Raw genomic sequence first — 16,539 nt, 5'->3', positions numbered from 1 at the left:
TATAGAATTTTCTAAATTCAATTAACACAGAAAACCACAAATTGAAAGTGCATTTCCACTCAGACATTATGGCTTGTCAAGTCAGATATTCCAAAGCTTTCTGGTCCTAGCTGTCTCTGAAAGTAGATGGATACTGTAATGGTCTGTGGGAATGACCTTGGGAGACAGGATGAAGACCTGCAGTCTAGACAACGGTCTGATAAACAAAATTTGAGTCTGGAGGAGGAGGGGTGGAGAAAGTATCTCAAAAGGGTCCCTTTCTAGTTTTCAGAGAGTAAAAGTGAGGGGCGGGAGGGATACTTTCAGACTTGCAAGGTTCTGTTAATGTAACCTTACAATAAAGATAGAATTAGTATTCATTGTTGTGCTTCTTGTCTGAACTGACTCAAAGGGCTAATACATACAGAAAAAGATTCAGTATTCAACTATGTTCCTGAACTAGCTAGAATTTCCCCAAATTTTTATGCTAAGGCCACTTCATTGGGAAAATTTCAGACATACCCCACATAATAGGAATTAAGGTCTGTCCACTTGGTATCCAATTCCCCTCTTAAGAGCACATCATTGATCTCTTTCTCCCTCTGTGTTGGGTGGGATGATGGTTATGTGGGGATGTTCAATTATCGGACTAAGTCTAAGAGTTCTGATAATACAGGCATTTAAATTATAATTTACAACCATTACAGATTACTTACAATAATCTACTAAAATTACCATTTTTGTGAGATTAAAAAAATCAATGCTAAATGAATAGTTGTTTCCAAAAAAGGGGGGAAATCTATATATCTAATTTTTCCACATACATAGTTCCATTTTTAGAAGGCTCTCAGAATTGTATTATTATAACTATTTGGCATATAGCCGCTCTGACTTTCTAATATAGTTACTGGAAGATGTTCAAATTAAAGTCAAAGACCACAATTGTGAAGCAAAGCATTGACAGCTCACATTAAAAAGGTACATTTGAAAGCAACTGAAGCATGAAATGTACTTGTACTGTTTTTGAAGTTCAGAGACAAATAACAATAAAGCAGACATTTCAGCTTATAGAGCAATAGGAAGGCATGAATTAGACAAATTCACAAAGAAGAACTGAGGCATGTTTTTGTATTCATAACTGATTAATAGGTCATGAGCTTCAATTCAAGGCATAAATTGGATGCACTAGTTTAGAAATACATTGTTTCCAACTAAGTAGGGATTTCTGTTTACTCTGAAAGATCATTTTAAAACATTTTGTTGTGTTTTTTTGTTCATTAAGTCTTGGAAAAGCATTTTTACTCCTTAGGAGACCTGCAGTATTGTTCTTTGCTGTGACAACATCATTTTCCTAAGAATTTACGAGTTCTGCCAGCTTTTTTCCCAGTAGAAAAGAAAAACATTAAGGTGTTCATTCCGAGAATGCTAGTATCAGTAATATTTAGCAGTTCTACGTTTTTCCCTTAAGGGAAAGAGTTTCATGGCCATTATCCACTTTTAACTCCTAAAACAATTAAGTCAGCATAATCACCTCCATATTACAGATTGGGGATGAGAATAGACAGAATGATTAGGACAGAGAGAAAGCAGTTTTCCAGAACCTGTCCAAATGAGTTTACAACAGAAATGAGGTTGATTTTATTTATCTTTGATGGCTTCCATCCCAATTGTGCACAATTCCATCACTCCCTGATCCAACAAGATTAAAAACAATTGTATAATAATTATATCAAAGCACCAAGACACAGCACCCAGCAACAACCAAACAAAAGACAATGAACTCAAACCAAACTCCAAAGGCCCTTCAAAAACACCAGGTCTTCAGAGTTTGGAGACAACCTCATTCAAAGTGCGCTCTCCTAAAATATAACCATGCCAGCTGTCCTTTCAATACTACTTGTAATGAAGCAAGGAGATCCCAATCCAAAGCAGCTTGGTCATAGGGAGTCTGCCTTGTCGAAGGTGAATCATTACTGTCTTAAAATGATGTCAGCCTCCTAAAATATTTCCAGAAATACCTTTAAGATGCTTCTGGGTTTTTGGTAATGCAAGACCATTGCAAGAATTCAGCAGCCAGCCACACGTCACCCTCATTATTTAAATGGGATTAAGTGTATTTTAGTTGGTACTGACTTGTAGCCAATAATGGGATGGGATGGGATGAGACAGAAACCACTCCAGGAACAAATATATGATAGTAAGCTTAGTAATTGCTTGCTTTTGCTGATTTCTTGAAGGAAGTGTGAAACATTTTATTGATCCATGCAGTTCTCTCACTATCTTCAATATTGTGCATATTGTGGAAGTTCTTTCTTCAGAGAAGCTATTGTAGAAAAAAATGTTTAATGAATACACACGTTCTATGGCAAGAATCTGCAGTGCATGGCTTTTTAATCACTTTGAATACAGACCTTGCCTTTCTACTTAGAAGCTGGAGCACAGATTTATTGTTTTGGCAATTGCCAGATTTATTTTTTAGCAATTGCTCAACAAGACCTTCACGAAGGATAGTTGTATCTACTACATATTTTAATTGTCCCTGAGAAAAAGATCTGCCACCAGGTGATGACATAGTAGCCAAATTAAACATAGCTTAAGCAACTTCTGATGGGGCAGTGTTTCCTTAGAATAATTCTGAGCAAGATGGAGAGCTTCTAATATGCTGAAGCAACACAAACTAATGTATATTCTAAGACAATAGGGGGAGACAGACCAAACACATAATGAAGTAGGAAGCTTTTATTTCACATAGTTACTTACTCCTAAACTATTTAAATTACATCCAAGCAAAAAAAGGTCAAATATATAACTTTGTTGATTGCTGTTCTTGGATTACCTACAGTATAAGAACAATGTCTCATTATACGTTAAGACAATTAAATGAGTGCAGCATCTTAAACTTTGCCAAAAAGAAAACTCACTGCACTTTAAAGAGAATACTAATGTGATTTCAGAAATGAAAATATAAGCACATTTCAGACTGGATATTACCCAATCTAATCCCAGTTTGAAGACCACAATTCAAAATTCTGCATTAGAATAACCATTAAAGTATTGTTGGCTTCTAAGTTTTTAAAAAGAGGCTTAAACTGTAACAGGATGTTTAAAAATGTTGAAAGCACTATTGGTTTTTCAGTTATGCCACAAGATATTAGAGAAATTCAGACTCTTCTATAGCTCTTAGCCACATCTGACTCCAATCTTAATAGCTCAGCTATTAACCCTGTAAAGTTTCCCTTCCCACCCTCCCCAGCTGATGTTAAAGTTTATCCAGGTAGCTAAGGCTGACTGAAAGTAATATCCCTTAATGCAAAGAAAAACAGTCATATCGATGATGAAGTATAAATGTGACTTGCAATGTGATCTTATGCAAAGTTCACTTAGAAGTAAATATTCATGTATTAAATGGAACTGATTTCCAGTACTGATGCACAGAATGCAGCCTTAGGATTACAGAAGCACCAGGCCTTTTAACATAGTGGGTCTTCCTTCCAAGGGCACATTTATATGACCAAGCTGTAATTGTTTTAAGCTTTCTGTCAGTGTTTAATGGTGACATAGAGAAAGCTCTGTTCTTGGAGCAGTTTAAATTAGGCATCTGCTCAACTGCTTATTCAACAAGCAGTTCAAACAACATACTTATGAGCAGTATTCTTCTATGTAAATTGTTTTCCAAATCTTTCAGCAGAGCCAAAGAAAGGGACCGTCATTTTGAACACCCAGTTAGATGCTGCTAAAGTTACAGCAGGGGGTGGGGGTGAAGGAGAAGACAGACTCCAAGAGTCAGTCTTCGCAACGATAACTCAAGCTATAAAACAAAAGATAGTATCTATTTGTCTCACACATTTTTTAACCTTAGTACATGGAAAATATATGTGGTAGCCTTTAAACTCCCCTCTTCGTAATGGTAACATGTAAAACGTATCTATGTTTCAGCTCTCTAGTTGATGGCATTTAAAAATACCAAAGGGGGAGGGGAGTTTTATTTTCACCAGCTGTGGGATCAAAGCCATATTTTTGACCAAGGACCCAAACAGAGGCTCCTTCCAGAAGCTGATGACACCCTGTATAGGAAAATCATCCCCCAGGCATCCAAGATAAATGGTTGCTGTTTTAGATCCCTAAGGCAAGCTTAATGGTTGTTCGAAAGATGGATGTTTATCACACTTTGGGGGGAGGGGGCTCGATCTCAGAAGACTCTAGACACAGAGATATTGTTAGGGAAACCCCAAAAGAACTGCCCTCTCTTACAGGGCAGACGGATACACAGAATAATATTAGAAGGTGGCTGAACCATTTTCACTTCAGTGAAGTTAATGTAGAAAGCATGCTTTTGCTGGGGGACAAGGCAGTTGTCACCAAAGTGACAGAGAACAGCTGAGCTCACACATCTGGACATGCCAAAACTCATGCCCATCTATAGTCCTGGCCTGCTAGAAAGACAGATGGAACTTTCCTTGCTAGGAGTAAAGATAATAAATAAAACCAGATATTCCACAGTGACTGCTGCTAGCTTTGCGGTTTTTAAACATTCCATCCTTTGATTACAGTGTAACAGCTTACTACAGACCTAAGAGATAAATACAGCTTCTTAGTGTGAAGAATTTTTAATTATACACGTGCCCTGACCTCAATATAATAAATAGCTTTGTAAATTCCTAATGCTATGTTCCATTCTGGATGCTTGCATTTCTTCTTGCAAGCGTATGTCCATGTGTTGGTAAGGAGCAGCAGCTGGCCATGCAGACAGCATAACAACAGGGCAATCAGAAGTTCCTTCTTTAAGATTTGGCTTAAGTTGGTTACAACTCTAAATGGAACCTGCAGTCCACATGATGGGCTCAATAGTTATAGCAGGTTCTTCAGCACAAGCTCTCTCCTGAGTGCTCCAAAGCAAAGCCCAATATTGGGCATACTGAAGGAAAAATAAGGTGTTTCTTATACCTCCTGTTTCTCATATCCACTACAATTCAGCCCATGTGTGTGTACCAAGAAATACATCCAGTGAACTTCCTTCTCACCGAGTACAAGCATAATCTAAGCCCAGCCAAGCCCCTGCAGCCACAAGGGCAGGAACCCAAAGCCCCACTCAGCAAAATAGACCTCCCTCCCAGCACAGGCTTAACACATTTTCAAGATAGAGACACAACCCCCACCGCCCCAAGACCCCCATAAGAGCCATAAGCATAGCAAATAAAGTTATTTAATTGCCTCACGGATTCTGAACTTTGGCTCTTAGACTGAGAAGAGCGTATTCTTGGTGTTCCGCATTAATTAAACTTCAGTCACTACCTACACTCCTCCATCCCGCATTTCACATTTCTCCATCCAGACCAGAAGATAACCATTAAAAACCTAATACTAATCATGATACTTGCAGCAGGAGATAAAGTAGCCTCGCTCAATATAGCGGGTTTTACTTCTCAGAGGCATTCTCTAAGTGTTTACCCAGGGTTACAGCCCCGCTGCTAGAGCTTACTGCCAGGTAAATGAATTTAGGATTGCAGCTTCCACATTTCAGGGTCAAGCGGCTCTTTGCAAACCGGCGCCACGACCGCTACTTCCCGAAGCAGAAAGCGGCAGCGGGCTCGGCTTCGCTATTCCGCCGCGCTCGGTCAATAAATCTCTCCGGTCTGCGGAAAGTGACAGGAGATGCTGCGGGGAGAGCGCTGAGCCATCCTGCAGGCAGGTCCTCTTTTCCCTCGGAGAGACGAGGAGGCTCACACCGCCAAAGAACAACTTCCCCTCCCTGCCTCTCCTCCCCGCTACGCAAAAGAACGCTTAGCCACTCACTGCCTAAGAGAAGGGCTCCGGCGACGCAGCAGCCCAGGTATTCCTACGAGGGGCGAAGAATCAACATTGAAGAGGGACCAACGGTGCTCAGACGCCCGGCTCGGCTCTCGCGGCTTCCTGGGGAAATCAGTGCAACCCGGAGCCCCGCATAGGAAACGCGGGCGGGAGACGTCAGCTGCGGCGCCCTGGAGAAACGGGACGGGCCGTCCGCTAAACCCTCAGCCCCTGCACGAACCAGCCCCGGAGCTCCGCGAGCCTCCCTTCTAATGGGACTCCAGCGCTGGGTGCCCACTACAATGAGAAAAGCTTTCCTCGCAGCTCATTGGCTGCAGCCGGCCGCACAGGCCAATCGCCGGAGGGCGTCGTTTCTCCGGGAGTTCAGAAAACTCGGAGAAATGGATCCGTCCAACCGAGGGAGACTGGTTTCCACGGCAGCTTGGTAGCGAATGGAAAGATTTTCGGGAAGATCTTGGGGTATCCAGGCAAGGAGGAGCGAAGGCAAAAAGGAGGAGGAATCTCGCAACAGTGTGCTTGCCTGGTCGTTGAGCGATCCAGACGTCGTCTTGGGTGTCATTCCCTGAAACGGATGATCAGTCGTCTCGAGGCAGTTTCTTGCTATTTGAAGTTCGTCGAGGCATAGCAAAGTTTTCAACAATTAACTCCTTACCCTGATTAATTTAAATCCAAGAAATGAGCTCATGTCTTGGATTTCCTTCTCAAACTTCAGGGGAATCTCTTCACTTTGAAGCTTCACTGACAATTGTCATTGCCTCTCCACCTATGCTACGGGGCTCATGCCTACAAAAATACTACCTGAGATAGCCTAATAGTTCACCTTCGATATATTGCCAGTGGCAAGGTTATCTGAATGAAGTGAAAAATATGACACTTCTACACTTAGATGGAATTGTCTTTCTGACTGTGCTCTCAAAAAAGGTCACCATCTGATATTTTTTTCCATATTGTAAAAAAAACGCAAAATGATTTTCCATTATTCCTAAACTGCTTTAATGACAGGCATTTTCAAATGTCCAGCTGGTCATTGCACATTATCAGTGCTGATAGGAAGCTATTCCAACATAGGTAAAAAGTGGTGCTGAAACATCTGAATAAGTACACACATGTATTTTCTGATTGAGCAATAGAGAATAGACAAGAGAGGTAAGCACATTAATAAACTTACAAGTGTGGCCTAGGGTTTGCATGGAAGACATGCTCATCTGCTCATGTATGCAGTACAGGAACGAGCAGAACCTTGCTTTATGTAAAAGTCAGGCCACTAGTCTAGACTCTGCTTTATCTACAGAAAGCGTCAGTAACCCCCAGATATAGTATGTGGACCAGGTCTCATGCTGACTGAAGACGATGGCTAGCAGCTGCAGGTGATGGGCAGAGTATATATGCAAGTGTAGTGAAATCGCTTCTCTTCATGATCTTAGTCAGTGTTTGTTTCCCTCCTGAACTTACTCGGTAATGTGGAAACTTTCTTGATTTGCTTGAATTATTTTATATCTAGAAACCATATCTTCTGAAGCCACTTGTGAAATTCAGATCTAAGTTCACTTTCACATTAACGTTCAGTGTAAAGCAACTCATTAGATTCACAAGTAAAATGTTGCACAGTGAATGAATATAACTTTTCTGTGGGGCGCGGGGCTGGCAAATTAGGAGAAAGAAAGAAAGAAGTCTTCCATAAACCCAGCTGCGTATGGTTTGTCACAAGAAAAAAAATTAATTATTTAAACGATTTAAATCTTGTAGAGTGAACGAACACAAGAAAATGAATATGCCTATATATCTACCTCCCTATCTTTTTTCTGTATTAATAATAATAATAATAATAATATTTTTTTAATCCATTCAGTCATGTCCAATTCTTAGAGACTGCCTGGACTAGTCCCTGCAGTTTTCTTGGCAGGTTTTTCAGAAGTAGTTTGCCATTGCCTCCTTCCTAGAGCTGAAAGAAAGTGACTGGTACAAGGTCACCCAGCTGGCTTTGTCCCTAAGATGGGACTAGAACTCACAGTCTCCCAGTTTCTAGCCTGCTGCCTTAACTTCTACACCAAATTGATTCTTAATAATAGTAATAATTTATTGAACTTGTATGCTGCCTGACTTTCAATGACGCTGGGCAGCTCACAACAATAAAAAAAATTACAATAAACATGAAAGAAAATGGCATTCACAATAAAGCGAGGGGTCTCACTCTTCCTCCCTTGCCAAAGGCCTGGTTGAGCCAGGTCTTCACAGCTGTTCTGAATAACAGCAGAGTGGGGGCCATCTGGATCTCCAGGAAACCTAATTCCAGAGAGCAGGTACTGCTACAGAGAAGGTACGCTTCCAGGGTTCTGAGAGATGGCATTGTTTAATCGAAGGCATCTAGAGTGTGCCAACCCTGCAGGATAGAATTGGCCAGGCAGATGTTATGAGAGACAGGCCTCAAGCAACCAGGCCCTATGCTACGTAGTGCTTTATAGGTAACAGCCACCACCTTGAATTGCACCCGGTATTCAATTAAGTTTTATTTTCCAATGCTGTCACACAAGGTCTGGGTTATGAAAATAGATCCCAGAACATATATTCTCTTATAAATCACAGTGTAACCTAGGAAGTCAGACATTTTTTGAGACTTTCCAGAGACAATGAGATGCAGTGTGGAAATTCAGAGAAACTAATAGCATATATAAATGTGGTTCCATGTTATATGTGAATGATGTTGAATTATAAAGACCCTAAACATCGTATTCTGGAATGATTTTAGGATTCTCTAGCAAGGGAAAAATGACAGAGTAGGTGAAATCAGGAAGGAAACCTTATTAGAATGGTTCTGCTCTGTTTGTTCCTAATTTATGCCACAAAGGTGATGCTATAAATATATTCTTTTGTGCTGTCTGTTCAAGAATTTCTGAAACCATTATCAACAGATCTTCACTGCGACCTTATTTCCTTCACTTGTTTTAGCCCCCAATGATCGGAAATTAGAAGTTCGTTTGAGAATAAGAATGACTTTTTAATGAGCTTTCAGTAATTTGTTAACAGATCCGTATCAGCTACTTTTGTCTTAAAATATTTCTTGGCTATCTCATGCTGTAAAGTTGTAGATTTCTTTGAAATTAATTTATGAGACCTTTAATTATGCTTCCATCTTTAATATAGAGCCATACTAGGATAAATATGTTTGTCCTAATATGTCATTTGGGTTTTTAAGGATTCTTCATAAAGCAAGATCATAACCAAAAGGAAAAAAATGTGAAGCCAGACATTTGCCTTTGGATACAGTCTGCATTTGCACTAACCCTGATTAAGCAAATCACCCTGAAAATAAACCCCAGATGATCCACAAACCATTGCTGTTCATAGTTGATTAGTTTCTATCCTTTTGGGTCACTTTTTAAGAGTTTCTGCACTGGCTGACCTATCGTCTGCCACTGTGTTATTCCTTTATCTTTTTGCAAAAATGAAAAACAACGAAAGCCCGCATTGACCCAAATGAGAGTCAGAGACACTGTTGTTTTCAAACAGAGTTTGCCTTGTGCATAGATGGATGCATGTATCTTTTTTCATCATCTTCCTGGAGGACTAACAGCTACCTAACTATAAAGCAACCATTAGCTTGGGTTTAAATGACATACCACTGCCACTTAAATATTCCCTAACCAATGGCATGGATTCAGATGATGCAGTACGCCAAACAGCACTATGGATTAGTGTGTCACATGAATAAAGTCAGTGTCTTAAGGTGAAATGTGGGAGGAGACTATAGACTATCCAGTTGGATTATATCAGGACTATCCCTCAAGATTTCTGAGAAAAGTAATACCAGTACTGAACTTCAAGAAGATGTATCCACCTTCCTTCCTTCCCTCCCTCCCTCCTTCATAAACATTACAGTGTGCACAGGGGCTAAAAGCAGGTGTTTGTGCCAAATTTTGTCTCTCAGTATGAGCTCTGGCTCAAAGTAGCTTCTTTATGGCTTGGTACCAGAATATTGTCCTATTGCAGAACCATATGAATGCCCATGGCCAAGTCACGGCAGAATTTATACATGGACACTTTTCTATTTTTACTGCCAAATAATCTATGCATATACAAGAGATGAGGCCAATTTTAAGAAGTGCATTGCTCAACAGCTTAGTCTTTAACATTCCCTGGTCCACTCTGCTAATTTATCAAAGAGGCATTGCATGAAGGCTGTCTTAAATTTAATCTGTGGATTCACCACTTAAATAGTTTCCTGCCAACAAATACGTTCATCTCCTTAAAGAAGTAATTTTTGGATCACATTGTTCTAAATATTGAGGGCAAGGTTCTTGAATGAATAGTAATGGCCTCATTTCAAGAATTCTCAGATAAAACCAATTATCTAGAGCAATTTCAGTTTAGTGTTAGACCTGGTTGGTGATGAAAGCAGTTTTTGTTGCTATAGTAGCTGAACTTGATGGAAAAATAGATGGGGAAGCACATTCCCTGTTGATTCTGCTAGCATCTCAATAGTTTTAATACCATTGAACATTATATTTTTCTGGGCCACATGCTGAGCAAGGGCTTCAGACACTATATTACAATGTCTCCAAGTCTCTTCTTGCAAATAAGTTTTAGAAACTGATTCTGAAAAATTCTTGCTTGACTCCTTTGACCTCTGGATTCCAGAAAGTTTAATTTTATTCAGTCTTTTTCATTATTTACATACAATTGATGGGCAAAATTATCTCGGAATGGAAAACAAGTTGCTCATTAATACTATGGTTTCTCTTCAGATCATATAATTCTTTCACCTTTTATTAAAACTCAGCTCTGTATGTCACTTCATATACTGTTATGTTTGTGGAGGTCCTTTTGTCCTTGTCTGGAGTCTGTAATAGAGTGGCTAAGGGTTGAAGACTGAGGACAATATTAAAGGTCTCATTGATGAGCTGTCAGCCTTTCCTGTTCATGGTTGTATTCTCCTTAAAAGACTAAGTCTATAGCCTGGGAGTTGTCCAGAACTGGCCATGTTATTGAATCTCAGTCATTCCCTAAGGCCAAGAGCATGTTTGTTCAGTTTTCATTGATGCTGTGCCATACCTCTTCCTCTTATGGTCAAGCCTCAAACTGGTCCTACTTCCTATAATCTTATACCTGTAGTTAAATTACTGCAACATATCTACATGATATCACTCTCCCCCTCCAACTACTTGAAAATATCAGCCCCGATAGTAGCTGCTACAAATAAAATGCTGTGAACACGTGACATGTGACCCCTCCATCAAATTGGTTGTCCCATCTGCCAGTTCATTTCTGAGTGTACCTCAAAATGCTAATTATCACCATTACCCTCAAATGGATTAGAAACTGAAAGCTGAAAGAAACATAGGCTGAAGTTGCTCACCTTTCAGGTTCGGCTGCAGATCTTGTAACGTATGATGTTGCCTTCACAGATTCAGTGAGAAGCAACCTATATGAATTAACCTGCAGGTGACATTTCCTGCTTAAAGGGTGCATTGGTCTTATTTCTGTGTGTTCTGTGACTAAGTGAAAGTATTCCTCTTTTAAACTATTAAATAGGAGGCAAGAGTTTTAGGTACATTTGTCTGCCTTGAATTGACAAACTATAAAAAAAGGGTGGGATAAATACATAATAACAAAATAATAAACAAACATTTAAATTTATAATGTTGGAATCTGCCCTACATCATTTATCTATCTGCTCCATCCTGTTGATACTGTCAGAAGAATTTCCAGTATTCTTTGGAGCAGGGTTTCTCAAACTTGGCAACTTGAAGATGTGTGGACTTCAACTCCCAGAATTCCCCAGCCAGCATTTGGGAGTATTATAGTTAAATGAGAAGAGGAAAGGCAACAACTTCTCTTTGAAGAAGTCTGTACAAATTGTACTAAACCTGTCTCAACTGGACTTCATTCCTCACATATCTCACACATTGTATCAGACACCATAAAAAGAGGAAGAAAGGCTTTTTCCACCAAAACCGATTTTATACTCCACATTTACTTGGGTTAAATTTATACAACCAAAACCTTCCACCAAATTAAAGTTGCAGGGTCAGCTCTTGCAAACCTACTTGAAATAGAAAGGCTTGCAGATAATGGTTTGTGTAACAAGTTTGTGCATAAAAGTTTAGCACCAAACTTCTGAAAGTCAGGCAAGAATCGTAACACTGATTGTAACACAAAGGAACTAAAACTAATTCAGTCAATCTCAGCTGTTATTGCAAATTACAACATTACTTAACTACACAGGCTATCATCTCTCCTAGCTGAATACAAATTATAAAACAGCATCACTAAACTAACTGAATGCCATTGATTATTCATCAGATTAATTGCAGCAGATCACAAAATCCTGTATTCATCATGCCTGAAAAAGAAAGAATGTACATGCTATAAAATGTGAAATTAAAATATATATTCTTTATTATGGTCAAAGACCATCATAAGGAGGATGGGGTACAGTCAGTTAAAAGCATAGAAAAGACATTAAAATCTAAGGAATAATATAAAAGCTTCTCTGTCTGTCTGTCTGTCTGTCTATCACAAAAGTCTAAAAGAAAAGAAAAGAAAATCTAAAAGGAGGGCTGGAGCCTTAGGGGAGCATAAAGGTTAGTACGTCTATCAGCAAAGATGAAATTAAGATCAACCACAACTGGATTCCATGCTCATCTGCTCTTATGCCATAACTCTTGCAATTATTTAAAACTGAAATTCAAATAGGACCAGCTTGATTCAGGCACTGAATAAGAATTATATAATCAGTATAACCTGAAAAGACCTTTCACATATAGGGAGGTAAGAATATTATGACTCAAAGGATTTGATATTATGTCTCATGGGGACAAAAGAGATTTTTATTATTGTAACTTTTATGTTGCATTTGTTGCTATTATTATTGCTACTGCTGGTTTTATCTTGGTTATTGTGCCCTATTTACAGTACGTTGGTTCTGAAATAATTTTACTGTGTTTTAACTAATAATACCCTACCTAGAGAAGCACAACAAATTAATAGTATAATTCTATGCCATCTCTCCTGCACTGCAGTTAACAGGTTCTGTGAGCTATGGTGTTAAAAGGGTGGCATGTTGGGAGAAATAGTTTCTAAATGAATTAGCTACTGAAGCCCTGGGGTAGGGGAGACATTGCCTGGAATCCAATAATTGGTAGGAAGGCTTGGGTTAGACTTCCTACCAGTAAGAGAAAAGATAATAATAAATAATAAACAAATAAATCTGTGGAGAGCTGTACTGTCGTAAAAAGAGCAGCAGTTTTGCTCCTTTTTCAATAAGCCATCATGGAGCCAGGAAAAAAAAAGCCAACTCAGCTCTCAAAATCAGTCAATCTGAGGCAATTGCTCAGGTCTGGAGCTGGTTCCCAACTGGTGCAGAGCCCTTCTGTTGAGGGGCCCTGTGATTCTTCCTCCAGCAAATTAAGCTGTTGGTCAGAGACTGGCATCATTAGTGAGGTATGATAACCCCTTTTTTCTTTCCAGAGACCAGCTAAAGAAAATCTGCTCTTGTAAGGACACTGCTTGTGAAGGAAAGGAAAAGTAAAAGCATTCAGTGGGTCCCTGTCATGAGTGCCGTTGAGCTGAAGACATCAGCGCAATGGCACACATGACAATAACAAGGAAACAGGGGAAGGGGCTCAAGATAAGTAGCCATCAACTTACAAAGACTGAAGGACAAGAGACAATGGCTAAACGGATCGCGAGGCACACCCAAGCTGTTAGCGCTAACGCAACGGAGATCGCCCAGCTGACAGCAATCACCGGAGGAATAGGGAAACCGATGATGGGCGATCCCGGAATGCCAGCGGGGCCTCGCAACCCCTCACCTACCGGCAGGACAGCGTGTTGGACAAAGGGGGGGTGACGTAACCGCGAGTGAGGGGGCGCTGACCGGCGCGGGGTATTTAAACCCCGCACCGGCGCGCTCCTGTCACTCTCAGCTTTTTTCCTATACTGTACCTACACTGCGAATAAATCAGAGCCGGTTTCACAGAATCAGCGTCTGAGTATTACTCGGAGGTAGGCAGCGCATGACATAAAGCTGAGAGTCATAAACTCAGCCTTGCCGAGCCCCACCGGACGACAACGAGCCGCGGGAGGAGTAGACGGCGAGAAGACCAGGAAGATGAGGCCGGCGCGACGCGGACAAGGGGGGCGAGCCGCACAGCAAGAAGCAGAGGAGGACCGATCGAGGCCAGAGGCACCGCGGACTCCCGGAGCCATGGACGCCCACCCGACCCAACCCGAGCCTCGGCTCCAACCCCAAGGGGAGATGGCGACGGAGGCAACCTGACCACGGGAGGGAGCAACATACCTCCCGAGACCAGCGGAGAACCCCGCGCCCCACATCGCACCCCAGCAACGGGCGTGGAGCGGCAGCCCAACAGCGGTGAGCACGGGGGAGGACAATGCAGCAACCCAGCAGACGGCGGAGGAAGCGGACCAACGGCCGAGAGAGACTGAACCCCACCGGCAACCCACCCCCGCCGACACACCGATGGAACCGGCCCCAGCGGCGGCGCGGATCGCGGACGAGGACGCACAAGCTAGACTCGCGGCCATGGAGACCCAACTGAAGGAACTCCGGACCATGCTTCAGTCGCTCATGCCCCCCGCGCCGCCCAACGACGTCCCCGCACAGGTCCACACCCCGAGCGAAGCGCCGAACCCCCACGGGCCAAATGAAGGTCAACAGACGGCCCAGGCGGATGACACCACAGGCCAGGAAGCGAGAGGAAGGGGCGCACAAAACGCCCGGGCCCCAAAGGACTTCCCCATCTTCTTTGATGGGAACCCCGCGAAACTGTCGTTCTTTATCACGAACGCCAGGGAGTTCATGGGGAGGCACGGACACTCCTACGACTCCGAAGCGGACGAGATCGCTGCCGTGGCGATCAAACTACAAGACCGGGAGGCGAACTGGTACGTCCAACTGTACGAGTCCAGCTCCCCCGCCCTCGCCAACTTCCCCGCCTTCATCAATGAGATGAAAAATTACTTTGAGGACCCACTAGCCAAAGTGAGGGCGAAAAGCGCACTCCAAAGACTTAAACAGGGCACACGCACTGTCCCAGACTACGCCCTCGAGTTCAAAGCCCTCGCGGGGAAGGTCAACGACTGGTCCGAGACCACCCTGCTGGAAATGTTCAAAAGGGGGCTCAACCGCGACGTACTTCAATGGGCCCTCTACCGCGACGACCCAGAAACTCTGCACGGGTGGATCCACCTCGCGGGGAAAGCAGAACACGCGCACCGCACCTTCCTCATGTCAACTACGGAAGACACGAACAACACCTGCAAAAAGGTACCCGCATCACACGTGGGGATGGCCGGCCCCACATACCCAAAGAAGAAATTTAATCGGGGGCCCTGCGGGAGGTGTGGAAAACTAGGGCACAAGACGGCAGATTGCTTCGCCAACCGACCGCCAAGCAGTGTGCCTAAACCCACCCCGAAAACTAGCCCCAAACCACCTAACCCGCCGCCGCCCCCTCACCGCCGAATGACCGGAGCCACAGCGACACCAGAGGAAGGCGGGGACGCCTACTGGGGGGAAGAGGACGACGTAGACCCAGACCAGCCGGCGGGAAACGCTCCCCGCCTGCCCTGAAACACGTTGCGAGGCAGGCGGTGGGACAGCAGCGCGGACCACCTCGACGGAACGGCGAAATCTCCGTGATAATGGCAGCAATCAAACTCTCTGCCGGCAACGGAGCCACCACGGCCGCAGCACTAGTGGACTCGGGGTGCTCAAAAAACCTCATCCACCCCGACTTAGTCGCCAAACTCGACCTCCGCTGCTTCCCCCTCCCCACGCCGTTGGCATTCCACCAGCTGGACGGCTCTACAGCGGGAGGGAAACCAGCCACGATGCAAACCGAGCCGGTCACCCTGCAAATGGGCACTCACACCGAACGCACATCGTTCGTCGTCACCCACATCGGACGACCCATTGCAGTCCTAGGAATGCCATGGCTCGCGACAAACAACCCGCGCATCGACTGGGAGACCCGCACCTTCACATTTGGCAACGGCAAGTATCGGGCACCAGTTCCGGCGGGCAGAACCAACCCCACTGTGGGACGAGCAGAGGCGACTACACAGGACAACGCCGCTACCACAGCAGACCTACCGGAACAATACGCCGACTTCTCCGAGGTCTTCGGAGAGGCGGAAGCTGACCAACTACCCCCCCACCGCAAGACGGACTGCCGGATCGACCTGCTGCCCGACGTCCCCTTACCTAGACCGAAGATCTACTCGATGACCCCGAAGGAGATGGCAACCCTCCGGGAGTTCATCGATAAAAACCTAGAGAGGGGATTCATAGAGCCAGCATGCTCACCGGTCGGAGCCCCCGTCTTATTCCGGGAGAAGAAAGACGGCACCCTACGGCTCTGCACCGACTACCGGGGCCTAAACGCGGCTTCCCTGTCCAACAAATACCCCTTACCCCTGGTGAAAGACATGCTCGCCCATCTGTCCACGGGCAAAGTCTTCTCCAAACTGGACCTATAGCTTATTCAGGTTACGGTGTCATGAGTTGTTTTTACAACCCTTAGAGACATTCTGGGACATAAGGTTTTAAATAAATATTTTTTTCTTGGTATTAAAAAGGTAAAAGCTCCCATGGACCATTCTATTATGTGACTTGCTTGTAGAGCCTATACAGAGCATCATATCCAACTTCGTTGGACTGGTTCACTCCTAGGTAAACAGACATGAGATTGTAGAGCAGTGCCCAGTTAATGGGAACTGGTCCACTAA

At 43.3% G+C, this 16,539-nt stretch overlaps 1 protein-coding gene and 1 pseudogene across 1 annotated transcript in view; one reads left to right on the top strand and one right to left on the bottom strand.

Moving 5' to 3' along the window:
• The window catches only part of PRICKLE1 (prickle planar cell polarity protein 1), a 67,314-nt gene extending 61,293 nt beyond the window's left edge, over nt 1–6,021 (bottom strand). Inside the window, exon 1 of the mRNA XM_063309404.1 lies at nt 5,773–6,021. The gene's annotated coding sequence lies outside the window, so the exon portion shown is untranslated. The remainder of the gene's footprint in view (nt 1–5,772) is intronic.
• Nucleotides 6,022–6,068: 47 nt separating this feature from the next.
• Nucleotides 6,069–16,539, top strand: part of LOC134501501 (phosphatidylglycerophosphatase and protein-tyrosine phosphatase 1-like) — an 83,811-nt pseudogene continuing 73,340 nt past the window's right edge.

Source organism: Candoia aspera, chromosome 7 (assembly GCF_035149785.1).
Source record: "Candoia aspera isolate rCanAsp1 chromosome 7, rCanAsp1.hap2, whole genome shotgun sequence".
NCBI classification, from domain to species: Eukaryota; Metazoa; Chordata; class Lepidosauria; order Squamata; family Boidae; genus Candoia; species Candoia aspera.
Note: the sequence above shows the minus strand (reverse complement) of the source record. Positions and strands in the feature narration are given on the sequence as shown.